This window comes from Apis dorsata, unplaced genomic scaffold, assembly GCF_000469605.1.
Source record: "Apis dorsata unplaced genomic scaffold, Apis dorsata 1.3 scaffold_69, whole genome shotgun sequence".
Taxonomy (NCBI): domain Eukaryota; kingdom Metazoa; phylum Arthropoda; class Insecta; order Hymenoptera; family Apidae; genus Apis; species Apis dorsata.
This window is the reverse complement of record NW_006263367.1, coordinates 627,302-638,317: the sequence shown is the minus strand read 5'-3', so window position 1 is coordinate 638,317 and position 11,016 is coordinate 627,302.

The following is an 11,016-nucleotide window of genomic DNA, read 5'->3' as shown; positions in this document are numbered from 1 at the left end:
GGAATTGATAAATTTCCGTGTGAAGAGGAATTGATAAAAATAAGGAGGAGGAGGAATTGATAAGAAAAATGAAAAGGAGATAACTAAATAATAAGAAGAAGAGAAAAAGTGTGGCAAGAAAGATGAGAAGAGAAATGTTTTTTTTTAATATGAGGAAGATGGAAAGGACGGATTGCTGGGCGAAAGGAAAAAATTAGAAAATGCCGAGAAAAAGAAGAAGATAACAAAGAAGAAGAACATGTGACAAAGGAAGTAGAAAAGGAAAAGAAAGATGACACAAAAGTGGAGAATGATAAAGGATGGAGAACGAGGAAGGAAAGAGAATGATGAAAAAGACTGTAGGGAGAAAGAGAAAAAATCAGGAGAAAGAGAAAGACATGATAAAAAGGGGAAGAGAATGACAAAGATGGGAGAAAAACAGAGAAAAAAGGGAATGACGAAGACGAAGAGGAGAGGAATGATAACGAAACGCCTATATTTCATTATATTATATTAGCAACAATTAATTATGAAAGAAGAGGTGGACAATTGGTAAAATAAACGAAGAAAGAAAAATAAGGAAGAAGAATGGATAAAAATATTGAAGAGGAATTGATAAAAATAAGAGGATGGTGGAATTGATAAAAATAAAAAGTAAGAATTGATAAATTGGGGGAGGAAAAGAAATTGATAAAAATAAAGAAGTGGAATTGATAAATTTGGGAAGGAAAAGAAATTGAAAATAAGGGAAATAGTAGATAAAAATGAGGAAGAGAAATTGATAAAAATATAGATGAGGAGGAATTAATAAAAATAAGGCGGAATAGAAGTTGATAAAAATAAGGAGAATTGATAAAAATGAAGAGAAAAAGAAATTAGAATAAAGAGGAAAAAAAGATAAGAATAAAGGAAAGTGAAAAAAAGATAATTTAATAGTGAAGGGAAAAGAGGAAACAATAATAAGCAGAAAAATGTGTTTTTTCTAATATAAGGAAGATGGAAAGAAAGAGTTGCGCGAAAGGAAAAAATTAGAAGATGCCGAAGAGAAGGGCAAAATGACGAAGAAGAACATGTGACAATGAAAGAAGAAGAAAAAAATGACATTAGTGGAGAATGATAAAGGATGGAGAACGAGAAGAGGAGGATGAGAAAGCCCGTAATCAGAAAGGATGGAGAACAAGAAAGAAAAGAAGAGGATAAGAAAGACATCGGGAGAGAGGGAAATGTTAATAGAAACGTGTTGATAGGGAATAACAAAGACGGAAGAAACATAGAGAAAGAAAGAAATGACGAAGACGAAGAGAGAAACGACAGAATCCTATATTTCATTGTGTTATGGATAAAAATATGGAAGAGGAATTGATAAAAATAAGGAGAAAGAGGAATTGATAAGAATAAGGAGAAAGAGGAATTGATAAAAAAAGAAGTAAGTATTGATAAGTTGGGAAAAGAAAAAGAATTGATAAAAATAAGGTGGAGTAGAAGTTGATAAAAGTAAGGAGAATTGATAAAAATGAAGAGAAAAAGGAATTAGAATAAGGAGGAGAAAAAGATAAGAATAATGAGGAAAATGAAAAAAAGATAACTTAATAATGAAGGGAAAAGAGGAAACAATAATGAGCAGAAAAATATGTTTTTCCTAATATAAGGAAGATGGAAAGAAAGAGTTGCTGCGCGAAAGGAAAAAATTAGAAGATGCCGAAGAGAAGGAGAGAATGACGACGAAGAACATGTGACAATGAAAGAAGAAAAAAAAAATGACACTAGTGGAAAATGATAAAGGATGGAGGACGAGGAAGGTAAGAAAATGATGAAAAAGACTGTAGGGAGAAAGAGAAAAAATGAGGAGAAAGAGAAAGACATGATAAAAAGGGGAAGAGAATGATAAAGATGGGAGAAAAAAAAGGGAATGGCGAAGATGAAGAGGAGAGAAATGATAACGAAACGCCAGAAGCCTATATTTCATTATGTTATATTAGCAACAATTAATTAAGGAAGAAGAGGAGGGCAATTGGTAAAATAAACGAAGAAAGAAAAATGATAAAAATAAGGAAGAGGAATGGATAAAAATATTGAAGAGGAATTAATGAAAATAAGGAGAAAGAGGAATTGATAAAAAGAAGAAGTAGAAATTGATAAATTGGGGAAGGAAAAGGAATTGATAAAAATTAGGAGGAAGAGGAATTCAAAATACAGAAAGAGAAATTGATAAAAATAAGAAGGAGATGGAATTGATAAAAGTGAAGAGAGAAAGAAATTAGAATAAGGAGGAGAAAAAGATGAAAATGAAAAACGAGGGTAAGAATGTTGAGGAAAATGAGAAGAAGATAACTTAATAATGAGAGGAAGAGAAAAAGTATAGCAACAAAAATGAGTAGAAAAATGTATTTTTTTTTTTTTTTATATGAAGAAGATGCAAAGAAAGGGTTGCTGGGCGAAAGGAAAAAATTAGAAAATGCCGAGAAAAAGGAGAAGATGAAAAAGAAGAAGAACATGTGACAAAAGAAATAGAAGAAGAAAAGAAAGATGACACAAGAGTGGAGAATGGTAAAGGATGGAGAACGAAAAAGGAAAGAGGAGAATGAGAAAGACCATAGGGAGAAAGAGGAAAATGATGATAGAAAGGGAAGAGAATGACAAAGACAGGAGAAAAATGACATGAAAAGACAGAGAAAGAAAGAAATAATGAAGACGAAGAGAGAAATGATAACGAAAAAATATAACCCTATATTTCATTGTACTATATAAATGACAAAGAATTAACGAAGAGGAGGGAAGTTGATAAAATAAGCGGAGAGATAAAAATGATAAAAATAAGGAAGAAGAGGAATGGACAAAAATAAAGAGGAGGAATTGATAAATTGGTGGAGGAAAAGGAATTAATAAAAATAAGGAGGAGGAATTGATAAATTTATGGAGAGAGAATTGAAAATAAGAAAAATAATTGATAAAAATAAGGAAGAAGAGGAATTGATAAAAATACAGGAGAAGAGAAATTGATAAAAATAAAGAGAAATAGGAATTGATAAAAATATGGAGGAGGTGAAATTGATAAAAATGAATAGAAAAAGAAATTAGAATAAGGAGGTGAAAAGATGAGAATGAAAAACGAAGATAAGAATGATAAGGAAAATAAAAAAAAGAAAATTTGATAATGAGGGGAAAAGAAAAAATGTGGCAACGATAAGCAGAAAAATGTGTTTTTTTTAACATAAAAAGATGGAAAAAAAGGAAAAGATTAGAAAATGCCGAAGAAAATGGGATGACAAAGAAGAAGAACATGTGAGAAAGAAAGTAAAAGAGGAAAAGAAAGATAATACAAGAATGAAGAATAACAGCGGATGGAGAACGAGAAAGGAAGGAAGAGGATGAGAATGACGTAGAAAGAGAGAGGAAAATGATGATAAAAAGGGGAAGAGAATGACAAAGACGAGAGAAAAATAGAGAAAGAAAGAAATAATGAAGACGAAGAGAGAAATGATAACGAAAAGATATAACCCTATATTTCATTGTGCTATATAAGTGACATAGAATTAAGGAAGAGGGAGAGCAATTGATAAAATAAGCGGAGAGACAAAAATGATATAAATAAGAAAGAGGAATGGATAAAAATATGGAAGAGGAATTGATAAAAAGAAAAAGTAGGAATTGATAAATTGGGGGAGAAAAAGGAATTGATAAAAATAAAGAGGAAGAGGAATTCATAAAAATACAGAAGAAGAGGAATTGATAAAAATAAGGAGGAGGTGGAATTGATAAAAATGAAGAGAGAAATTAGAATAAGGAGGAGAAAAAGATAAAAATGAAAAACAAAGAAATGGAATGATGAGGAAAATGGAAAGAAAATAACTTAATAATGAAAGAAAGAGAAAAAGTATGGCAACAAAGATAAGGAGAAAAATGTGTTTCTTTTAATATAAGGAAGATTGAAAAAAAGATTGCTGGGCGAAAGGAAAAAATTAGAAAATGCCGAAGCAAAGAGGAAGATAATAAAGAAGAAGAACATGTGATAAAGGAAGTAGAAGAGGAAAAGAAAGATGACACAAGAGTGGAGAATGACAAAGAATGGAGAACAAGAAAGAAAAGAAGAGGATGAGAAAGACATAGGGAGAGAGAGGAAAATGATGATAAAAAAGTGAAGAGAATGACAAAAACGAAAGAAAAATAGACAAAGAAAGAAATGACAATGACAAGGAGGAATTGATAAATTTGGGGAGGAAGAGGAATTGATAAAAATAAAGAGAAGGAATTGATAAATTTGGGGAGGAAGAGGAATTGATAAAAATAAGGAGGAGAAGGAATTGATAAAAATAAGGAGGAGAAGCAATCGATAAAAATAAGGAAGAAGAGGAATTGATAAAAATAAAGAGAAGGAATTGATAAATTTGGGGAGGAAGCGGAATTGATAAAAATAAGGGAGAAGAATTCATAAAAATACAGAAGAAGAGGAATTGATAAAAATAAAGAGAAGGAATTGATAAATTTGGGGAGGAAGCGGAATTGATAAAAATAAGGGAGAAGAATTCATAAAAATACAGAAGAAGAGGAATTGATAAAAATAAAGAGAAGGAATTGATAAATTTGGGGAGGAAGCGGAATTGATAAAAATAAGGAGGAGAAGGAATTGATAAAAATAAGGAGGAGAAGGAATTGATAAAAATAAGGAAGAAGAATTCATAAAAATACAGAAGAAGAGGAATTGATAAAAATGAAGAGAGAAAGAAATTAGAATAAGGAGAAGAAAAAGATGAAAATGAAAAATGAGGATAAGAATGATGAGGAAAATGAAAAGAAGATAACTTAATAATGAAGGGAAGAGAGGAAGTGTGGAAACAAAAATGAGCAGAAAAATGTGTTTTTTTTAATATAAAGAAGATGGAAAGAAAGGGTTACTGGGCGAAAGGAAAAAATTAGAAAATGCCGAAGCAAAGGGGAAGATGACAAAGAAGAAGAACATGTGATAAAGAAAGTAGAAGAGAAAAAGAAAGATAACACAAAAGTGGAGAATGACAAAGGGTGAAGAACAAGAAAGAAAAGAAGAGGATGTGAAAGACATAGGGAGAGAGAGGAAAATGATGATAATAAAATGAAAAGAATGACAAAGATGGGAGAAAAATAGAGAAAGAAAGAAATGACGAAGGCGAAGAGAGAAACGACAAAACCCTATATTTCATTGTGCTATATAAGTAACAATTGATTATTTTATGCATTTTTGCATAAGATGTATCGCTGAATATTTATTATGCGCTCATCACATAATTGCCATACATTATCCGTAATTGTATGTAATAAGTGCACAAAATTCTGCATTTTATGATTAAAATTGGAGAAAAATCATTTATATTACATCTAGTTTTCATTCAAACTATTTATATATGCATATAAAATCGCAAAAAACTATAGCTATATAAATGTAGTTGTATACACGCGTGTAAAAGAATTGTTATTCTTGTTTATTAAAATTGACAGAGTAATTTAAGTTAAATGTTAACGCACACATGCTGTCATTTTTCGAAGCGTATAACATGATAGAATCTGACGACCGCGCATCAGAACGTTGAACGTTTTTCATAAATTCTTCTCTCGCAGCTTTTAGATAAAAAAACAAAAAGGTACAATACCTTTTCGATTTTGTACGGTGAAAAAACGTTCTGTGCTTTTATAAAGTGTGAAATGCTTTGATACTAACAAGATTCGCATTGAAAATTTATACGGGAATAGTGGAGAGTGCGAAACGTTTTGACGTTGATGGCAAAAGCGTCACAGAAAGTCTGCGCGGCCGGTTGACTGAGCGTTCGCCCTTTCCTGTGGCCAGTCATAATATTATCTGACACAGCACTGGTTCATTTCCATTTGCACGTTTCATTATCCGGCTCGATGACCCGCGGGCCACCTGCTCTCAGAAAGTAAAAAGAATTCATCTCGTCGGGTAATCAAAAGTATCAGGATGCGAACCAACCCAGAAATGTTTCCTCCGTTAACAAGTTCGTTAAACCAATCAAGGTGTTTACCCTCTTTTTATCTTATTTTTCCAACCAGTATATGTATAATACGTATTTTTCTTCCCTTCGCCAACAAAGTCAATGCTGGAGGCAATCGTGCAGATTCGATATTATTTACGCAGCGTGGAATCGTCAGAGTAATTGAATATTTTTTTAAAAATACCGCATCTCGAGATTTATTTCCATTTCCAAATATTTTTGAAATTGTATACGATTTTCCTTCCGGAATAATTCTTGATGATAATGACATAGGTATCATTAGGTGTTCAGGAAGAAATTAGGAAAAAAAGAAAAAAGTTGTCGTAATTCTGAATCGCAAACTGCAACAGTGCTTTGGGAGTTCGGTTAGTAATAGTTATTGGTTAATCTGCTTCTGGCAGTGGTAGAAGAAGAGCTGGAAAGAGACGAGGCAAAAGAGAGGCGGAGAAAATGAGAAAGAGTCGGGTGCGCAAGCTCAGTGGCGAGCACGTCGAGACGACCGTAAGCGGCCAGCCGGATAGTCTTATAACCCTCGGGCTATATCCTAAAAGTTATCTGAAAATTTCATTTACGACGAGAGAGTTAATAAATGTAAATATTAGCCCCGTAGAAGCAGTTTGGCGGGAACTACCACTACACGGATGTCAGGGTCTGAAACGTGCTGAGGGTGCCGCCACGTAGGGGCGACTTTGAGTTCGTTAAAGCGTGGATCGATTCGCGAATAGTGGCTCGAAGAAAAAGGCAAACATCTAATCTCTTCCCTCGCTATTTCATCCCGCCCCCGGCGAACTTCTGACACGTTGGCAAAGTGTGAAAATGAGATACGATGTGTCTCTCGGTGGAATAGAAAAACTCGCGAAAAAGTGGGACAAGTTAGGGGGTGGATTATAAAGTAGCTCTTTGAGGCGTGAGGCAATCGATGGTTCGCCGATACAATATAAATTATGAACTTTTACATTTTACAACGCAAGAATAATTGAAAGATCTCTAAAAATCGATCGTGTGTGATATAATTGTCTAAGAATTTGACGTTCAAAAAAGAAACGAAGAAAAAGAATACGAAAGATGTGGAAAGAAATAAAAATCACGATAGAGAATAAATAATGTGAAAATTTTTCTTGATTCCATTTGATAAGAAGCTTGGATGATGTTCAATGCCGGATACGTGACATCATTACAGGTTGCGTTATTAAAAAAGATAGAGAAATGATTTTCTATAAAAATCCTTTCGACGAGAATTGTCAATTTTCGTCGCCTAGAACTTTTAAACCGATTACAGCACTTCGTAAAAATCGTCTCTCGACAGATCTCAGAGGGTTGAGGTTTCTTAGAGGTGACATTGCAGGTTGGCCTCGGATGAGAAGAACCCCGATGGTCTTGCAGGAAGCAGCTGACGTACCAAGGTGGAAATGACCCGTCATTCACAGACTGCCAGACCTTTCAGTTCCTTCCCACTACATTGACAGCGTATTACCAAAATTTTACGTAACATGTATCTGCTTCTCGTTGCGTTCTTTTTTCTTTTCTTTTTTTTTTTACAATTATTCGTCATTTTTCGACGATCAATTATTTTCCCTCGCAATCTATTGATTCTAGAAATGTGTACATCGATCATATTAGCACACTGTAATGGATGCACGATGATCATGGTGAAATGATGAATAATATGTCAAATGGGAAATTTCAAATTTTGCTAATTGAATCGTAACGATCGATCAAAATTTGTACATCGAAGCAATTGTACATTAACTCCTTTGTTTTCAAAATTAAAATTCAACGACCATAAATATATTTTTATACTTTTCTTGCTCACTGTTTAAGAAGGATAATTATTCAATAATTACCTGATAAATTTATACACCTTGTACACATAATTACGATTTTTTTTTCTTTTTTTTTTTTGATATCGACTTCGTACCGTTTGTTTTCTATATTCCAGGAATTGATGTATCGCTCGTCAATTAATTGTTCGACATTTATCGCAACGTGTAAAACCGTCGATACGACGAATAGCACATGACGCGTTATCGAGAAGCGCAATGCAACATCGCAACAACTTTCAACAGCCAATGGCTAAAACAACCGAGGGATTAACCATGGCACGATAAAGCTGGACGATAAACCCTTGCTCGTAATTTTCGTTGGGAATCGTTACGACAACTGTACGTCATACGAAACGAGTTTACCCTTTACCCTCTAATGTTCGAACTGATTTAACGCCACTTTCGCAACCCCGGAAACGAAGAATCGGATCGATCCAATCTTTCCCTTCCTTCTCGAAAAAGATTTTTTTCTTGATCCATGTTAATGATTAATTCACCTTTTCGACCTTCTCTCTCTCTCTCTCTCTCTCTCTTCTACGACTCGTACAAAAAAGAAGAAAGAAAGAAGAAAAAGAAGAAGAGAAAATTCCACCCTTTGTACGCTTCAATTCGTAACCTCATAACGTAGCCAAGGAAATGCGTGCGGCGGACATAAAGTTAAATCTCGTACTCTACTATTACTATTTCGTTTAGCCACGTAGTTCGCTCGTAAAGTTTCATGGCGTCCTTTAGCCCCACCCTTATTCCTCCAGAGAGGATGTAAGAAAATGTTGCCAGCACTTTCGAAGGTACTGCACGGGGGCACTTCTATGTCGATCCACTCGAAAGTCGAGATTTTTGAGGGTCGAACGAGCTCGGGATCGGTCGTTCGAGGATTCTTATCTTCGATACGGTGGAACGATTTCGGGTGGTGGACGGGTCAGCGAGGAATTTAAAAAAAAAAAAAGGAGGATTCGAATTCGATGCTTCCTTGAAATTGCACCGCTGTAGGTTACGATAATGGCGGCAAACAGTCTCAATTCACGGACCATTAGTCAAAAAATCCTCCTCCCTACGCTACGTTTGTTCTTGAAAACGATACCAATCAACCAGGAATTAATTTAAACCCCGGCCCTTTTTTCCCTCCTAATAAAAGGATTCTTTCAAGAAGATTCTAGCCCCGTAAAATCCGCGTAAATGGCGCGTTTCTCCGTTGGAAGACTCATCCACACCTTCGATCGAAGAATCTTTAAAATTTCGCGGAAAATTTTTAATGATCCGCACACGTTTCGATGGAATCAGTATCGGTGTAACGGAGCGTTAAGAGCGAAAGAGATCGGCAATTCTTATTTTTCAGTCGGCAAACTCCTGTTGTTGATACACCGGCCATGAAACAAACATTTGCAATATCCTCCCCGTACGTAGTCGAAAGTTTCCTCGTTTGCCCGCCACTTTCCCGGTGCACACGTACTAATCCGTTACTCGTAATTAGAGTCGGATTGGCAATGGTTTAATCCCTCAATGTCAGTGCTTGCCGCCTTCGAATGGGACAAGGAGAGAGAGAGAGAAAGAGAGAAAGAGAGAATGGAGAGGAACGGCGCCGCGGACGTGCGAGGAACAGAGAGAGGAGGAGGAGAAGGTGGGAGGTGGAACGATAGAGAGAATGATAGAAAGAGAATTGAAACCTGGAGGTGGAGAGAGAAAGAGAGAGAGAGATAGGAAGCACGCAGTACGAAGGGAAACTGCTGTTGCAACCTCCTTCATTCCCTGGCCGACACTTTGAGTAATAAGATTAGGAGGCGTCTCTGCTCAGTCCGAGCAGGCGAGATAACGTCGTTGCGAACCAAATGGACCGAGATATAGATAAGGGATAATTAGAGGAAGGGAGATAGACAGGTCGGAAGTTGGATGAAGAGGAAAGAGGAAGAGGAGAGGAGGGGTGGTAGAAGAAGAGAGTCGGCCGAGGTGGCACAAGAATGACATTAGACATTTATTACTACGGATTCTATGAGAACTTCCTTCTTCCTTTGAATGGCTCTTGGATAGATCCGCAACTCTCCCTGTAAATTCGTTTTCGCGACTACTATGAGAATCGATGTCACGCGGTCGAAATGGCTGTCGTGCGGCGTATCGAACATGATATATTCTCAAATTAATACTTTTCTTGCTTTGAAATTTCGCTATTGCGTTACCTTTTATGATGGAAATTTTGCATTCAAATATATAATTTGCATATATATATATAATGTAAAAACTTTTGTAGTACGTGAATGAATTTGAATCCTCTCTTGTGTATAAAACTGGGATACTATAGGTCGATAAAGAAACTGTTCGTTATTAACATTTTAATCCGTTTTTGTAACGTAATAACATCAAAAGCGATGTTTAATTATTCTTGAAATCATTAACAATGTTTACATTTTCTTGCAATAAGATATTTTAATATTTTATCAACAAAAGCGTGACATTTTTCTAAGTTGAAATTAATGTAAGAACATTTGCATTTCACATTGTTCACATTTCATTCGCCAATTCGTTCGTTGCGTGCAATATTGTATATATATTATACATATGTATATCGTAGTCATTAAAATAATTGCTACATTTGTATCCACTTCCTTTCATTATTAAACTCGATAAAACTTGTCGGATAATTGCAGTTTTCTCTAAGTCGTAAATACGTAATTTCATTTTACATAGATATAAATTTTTTGTTTCCAAATTCCAAAAATCTTCCGGATAAAATTATTTCATTATCCATTGTATTAATCCGTGCAACTGCTTAACCTAATAGTTTCAAAACCACAGGAAGAAGAGGGCAGCAAAAAATCAATTTCAGACAAAATGAAATGGTTTTATTACAAGTGGTGCACCATTCTCAAATAATTTTAAAGATCATCCCTTTTTCTTTCTTTCTTTCTTCCAATTATTTTGTCTTGTTCAATTTTCAACCAAGATGTATCAAAATCTGCCTGGTCTTCTAATTTATCCGTTCCATCATCTTACACCCACCCCTTGGCAATACTTCTTCCCTATCTCCTCTTCCTCCATCAAATTCAACGTTGAAATCTGAACGTGAAGCAAGACGTCGATATTTCCATACGTTCGCCCATTTAATTCTCGCGTACCGCTTTATAACGGCTTACGCGCGATCCCGCGTACGTCGCGTTTAACGCGCTCGTCCGTTTCGATATACATCCTGTTTGTAATTCCGCATAATATTCCCTGTGTACAAACTTTCTACGTATTGAATT